Below are 6000 nucleotides of genomic sequence, written 5' to 3' on the forward strand. Positions count from 1 at the left end.
ATAAACAACAATTATTTTACCTAGTAACAATATAGTTGACATCCTAAATATTTATGATTAGATATATGAACACATCTATGGACTATATTTTGTATGAGTCTTGTCTAAGTGTTATGTAAAAGTGTATAAAATGAAAGTTTATGTGTTTACCCACAAGATCACCAATAAGTGCTCTCTTTTATATGTTGTATCTGACATAGAAGGGTCACACTGTCATTTGAAGAACTGTTTTGTATTTGTTTCCTTTGACTAAGTCTATTTCTGATCATTAACACTGTTTCCTAAATGTATAAGAGATCTAAGGCTATCCTCTGGTTTTTGCTAGTACTGCTAACCTATGCAGACCTGTGATTATTATTACCATATAATATGAATTCTAAATTCTACTTTTAAAGTGAAACTAAGTTAATACAAAGACTTCTGCGTAATTATGATGCTAACCATTACTGGCTTCTTTGTATATTAGATGCATTCATGTTCTTAATGTATGCAAACCTTGGGCTGGGGTTGTAGCTCAGTGATGGAGCACTCACCTCACGTGTGTGAAGCACTGGGTTCAATCCTCAACACCATATAAAAATAAATAAATTAAATAAAAGGTATTTTGCCCATCTACAACCAAAAGTTTTTTAAAATTTTTAAAAGTATACAAATCTTTTTAAAATGTAAAACTTGTGAGAACATTTTACCAAGTTGGTATTCTCCAAACAAAAATTGTCTGTAGCAATAGTCTCCTTCAGATTTATATAGAAATTACATACTTGGTTGATATTCATTTATGTAATTTAATTTTTTTTCATTATTTAGAGAATACTTTATTAGTTTCTGTAATCAATCCCACGTAGATAAGACCTTACATATTTAATACAGTGCGTTACCCCTGTACTAATTGAAAAAAAATTAAGTTTAACATTTCTAGATCAATATGGCTGTTAATTTCTGTACAATGCCAACTCAACACGGTAAACTGGGATACTTTTCCAAAGCTGACATGTCATTTAATATTTTATAACTGGATAAAGGTAACCTGCTGTCAATAAGTTATATATAGAATTTTGTGTTACTCTTTACATAGGGAGGAGAATTTAAATGTATTTTTGGAAGGTAATAAGGAAAGCCTGATCTGTTTAAAGGTTGACATTGTAAATCCTGAAAACATTTTGTCACTTTTTTCCACGAAAGGAAAGTTAAAAGCTCTCTTAGCCTTTGTTTGATTCATGTTTCGGATGTAATGGTGTATTGTGTTATTTGTCAAGAGCTCTGCCTTACCTGAAATGAGGCTCTGCCTTTCACCTTACTCCATGTTAAGGTGGCTCCGAAATAGGCTAAACTTAAGCTCATTTCAAGTTGTGTTCAAAACATAGATTTTTGTTCTAACCACTACTGTGATCTCAAAATTAAAATGGGGATATAATACATAAATAAATAAAAGTTAAAGAAATCACATTTCTTGGTTCATAGCTATTACAAGAACTGAAAGTTTTGCTCTGTTAATTTCATTTTGTATATTCTTGTAAATTTTTCAACTATTTCTGTTAGTGTTTTTGCAGAGGTACTACTTCTAATAAATGAACCTGAGTTAATTTAAGATGACAAGCCATCACCTACAGGACAGACAGGATTTAAGGCTGGCTTCCAGTAACAATACTGACCTTAATTAAATGGAAGGAGTAACTATAAAATTATAGATATGGAAGGTACAAACCTATTACTCCCACTTCAAGATTGGTGAAACTGGCCTGATGGATCTTTAAAACCAAAAAATGAGAAACCAAAGTCAAGGAAATAAAAGGACCAAGCAAAAAGTCAGTCAATATTTTGGAACTTGCCCTCAAAGATTAGCCAGGATCCAGAGAACAAGGGAACCCCTCACTGGGCCCTGCAACTCTAGTGCATCAGGGGGATTAAGAGGACCCTAGAGAACAGAAAGCCAACCAGTGCACATTCTGCAAAGAGGAGGGTCATTGGAGAGGGACCTGTCCCTGATGCTTTCAAGACAAACCACATATGGTCAGCAAGACCCTGACCCATCCTGGAAGATAACTCCACTGGTAGAGGAAGTCTAAAGGAGCCAAGAGGCTTCTCACACGTTCCCAGGAGTGATCTCTGAAGAATCTCAGCTATCTCTTAGAAAGTGGAAGATAGGAAGAGGGTCAGTTTTGACCAATGTGTTCTCAAACAGCTGGCAGAAGTGTACGACCAAAGCCCAATCCTACACAGACATTTAGGAGAGACAATGGCTCTTTCAGTGTGACTTGAGATGTACACTGGTTTCAGTCCTACCAAAAGTAAATAAAACTGGAGGCTATAAAGAAAGGGTTTTTACATGGGAGTGCCTAATAATAGTCATCACAAAGGACTCTAGAGTCACAAGTTTGTCCTGAGTCAATTTGAGCCTGATCTCATAGACCTACAAATTGTCCCAACCTCCTGCATGGATAAATTCCATCTGTGTTTCACTGACATGAGTATAAGTTACTGTCTTCATGGTTTTCAGAGACTGGCTGAAATATTAACTGCGTTTGTGCTCATTGTTTACAAACAAAGTAATGTTGTGCTGTCTTGTTTATTATTGTTTTATCAAGATCCCTGCCCTATGTGTGCCTTTTCCAGTTACTCCCCAACAGCCACCATGGATCTCTGGACTGCCCTGATGTTGAATACCCTGAACTATCCACTCCCCACCTGATAGAGAACATGACTTTGGGTTACTTCTCCCAACTTCACCCTCTGTCAGCAAGAAGCAGCTTGGAGATATTGTTGCCCATCTTCCATAGAAATGGAAAGTAGACAGTGGGGAAGTGCCACAGTGGTCCACTTTATGGTTTTAATACAATCCTTGCTGCTCTGCCACTCTGACTTGTTCTTAAAAGGACATGTTTCTTTGTCTTCCTCTCTCCCTGCTCCTAGTTTCTCCCCCTCCCTAATCTCGGGGGAAATAGGATTACCTTATCTCCCCATCCTAGGTAGAGTTATCTGTCCTTGAGCCCATATCTTCCCCAGGAGTAAACCATACTTTGTGGATGGCACCAGAAGAACTCATAAATGACTCTCTCCCACACTAACAAGTGAAATACAACTCCAAAAGAGAACATGTGAAATGTAGCCTTTGAATCACCCTTTTAAAGACTCCTGGATCCGCCTGATGGGCAGAATCACGGCCTCTGGGAATGGAATCTCCTGTTTTTCTCCTTTGCTAGCAACGTAATAAAACTTCTTTTTTCTTTTTCTCAAATCTGTGTCCTCACTGAATTGGCATTGGGGACAAGGACTGAGACTTTGTTAACATATCTACCGTGTATTTGGCTTTTTTTTCTTAACATTTTGTTTGTAAGATTCATTCATAATGTGGGTAGAAATAGTTTTTTTTTCATTTTTCACTCTGGATAGATTCTATATATGAATATATCTCAGAATGGATGTTTTCCATTTGGGGACTGTCTTGGTGCTATAATATTCAAGTCCATTTTGAGTTGTGGAGGGTATGCCTGTATTAATTCTTTGGAGAATATATTCAAGAGTGAAATATCTGGTTTGGGAACAAGTATGTGTTTACCTTTAGTAGACACTACTGAGCTGTTTTAACTTAACTCACACTAGTTGTGTATGACTTGATATTGGCAGTCTTTGATATGTTTTTTTTTTTTCTATCTAGTGGGCATTTTGTGGATTGTTACACAGGATACTATTTGTGTATTTACTTTTGGCCAGGCAAATCCCAAACCACGATCATCCCAAACAATCTTTTAAAATGTTATGCTCGAATTCAGGACCACCAGAGACCAAGATCAATGTAAGCAGCAAAGAGGTGTTTGTTGCGAGCTAGCTCAGTTATCTGTGTGCACACAGCAATTGGTGATGCTGAGGGGCCCCGAGCCCAGGGTTTGCAGCAGTTTTATACAATCTTTGGGGAAGGCAGGGACTTCACACACATTGTAGCATCTCTTAGCAAATCATCACACACAGTGGGAAAATCATAAAACAACTCTAAAACATGATTAGTACATTCACTGGTGGGAACAAGTTGGGTAAGGGTGATTGGTTAGTACAAGAGGGAGGTTCCTTTGAACTGATTGGTTTAGGCCACGAGGGGAGTATGTGTTGAACTACATGGTTTCCTAACATGTTATCAACCACCATAAATTACTGGGGGGTCACCTGGCCTCCCAGGTATTTTCCCTGTCTCATGCTGATTGGTGGTTGCTAGGGGGTTGCTATGGGTCCTCATCCATCCTGACTGAGTCAGGGACACCTGGCGCCCTGGCAGATCTCTCCTATTATTTGTAGATAAACAACTCAGCAGGGTGAGTGTGTGCCTAGGAGTGCTCTGTGGATCTTTCCAAGGACAAGGGTCACGCCCCCTTCCTTGGACAGGCTTTGCTCTGAGGTAGAGGCTGGTTTCTCAAAAGTATGTTGGCTTTTCCTCATTTTACATATGAAGAAACAAGGCTCAAACAATGACAGGAATAAATCCTTCCTCTTTCCCTTCTGACTGGACAACTCTTGGTTCTGTATCCCGGGTTTCTACTTGGGACTTAGAATGCATCACTTAAAATGAAATCCATCATCTTAACCTCCCACCCTCTCAATTTCTAGGCTTCAGCCTCAACCTCGTCTGAAAGTTTGGCTTTATTCCCCCGACTGCTCTCCAGTCAAATGATCACCAAGTTCTCTCTGCCCACTCTAGCAATGAAAATCAATGTATCCTTTTGGAAATTTTATGGATAATTATTCTAAGTAGCCACTTCCTGAATTACAAGTAGGAAACGAGCTATTTGCTGACTGTGTTTCTGGTTCTTTGACCAGTACGTTACTTCGTGATCTTGGGAATTAGGTAGTAAAAGTAATCAATGATGATATAGAGCCCTTGCCTTTTACCTTGTGTCAGGGATTCTTAAGTGCTTTATATATACTGTCTGATTTAATCTTCAAATTAAAGTGGGATTTGAAGTCAGCATTATTGTTTTACCTGCACCCTATTATGATGATCTTTCTCCCCGCCCCCCACCCAGTTGAGAAGAGCAAACAGAGGCCCTTGAACAGATGGGAACCTAGAGAGAGGAACAGCCCTTTTGGGTCTTTCTCCCCACTAAACTGCCTTCTAAAAGAAGTCCTGAACAACAAAAATTTTAAATATTGCTCATTAATTCAAGCATTTTAAAATATATGGTGGCCAAATGAAACTCATCCGTGGGCTTCAGAGGGTTGGTGGACTCTGGTCTGGGCTCACCCTGTCCTCACAATGGCTATCAAAATCCTAGGAATGAAGAGATTCACCAATTCAAGGGTGGAGGTGGAGGGGGATTCTGAACCATTCAGAAGGTGGTAATAATATGAGCCAAGGATGGGTGAGGTTTAAACTCAGGGAAAATCCATTGTCAATGTTTAACTATAACTGAAAAAATAGGGGTTGGGGCTGTAACTCAGTGGTAAACCACAGGGTGGGGCACTGGGTTCAATCCTCAGCACCACATAAAAATAAATAAAATAAAATAAAAAACACATTAAAAATAACTGGAAAAGTAGCCTTGGAGACATCCATCTACTGCAGACTACAATCCAGTTTTTACAATAGTTGTAGAACATGTAGTGATATGTTCATGAAATATGTCGTGTGGGTAAAAGAAAAATAGATGATAAAGCAATGGAGTATAAATCTTTTTCAAATTTTTCTTATTTTAAAATTTCAGAGTCACAGCAAACTTCTAAGAACCATACATACTCTTTGTTCAGTTTCTCCAAATATTAATATGTAATATGTTTGATCTATAAGTTACTCTCTCTCTCTCCACACACTCACCACACACACACACACACACACACACACACACACACACTCACACATTAGGCATATATCTACTTACAATATACAAAAAAAAAACTCTGCTGGAATTTCTTTTTGAATGGTGTTGAATCTACAGATCAATTTTTGGGGAATCAGGAATATGAACTCTTCCAACCATGAATATGATGTGTCTCTCTCTTTAGGTCGTCTTTGAT

This window comes from Urocitellus parryii, chromosome 15 (assembly GCF_045843805.1).
Source record: "Urocitellus parryii isolate mUroPar1 chromosome 15, mUroPar1.hap1, whole genome shotgun sequence".
Taxonomy (NCBI): Eukaryota; Metazoa; Chordata; class Mammalia; order Rodentia; family Sciuridae; genus Urocitellus; species Urocitellus parryii.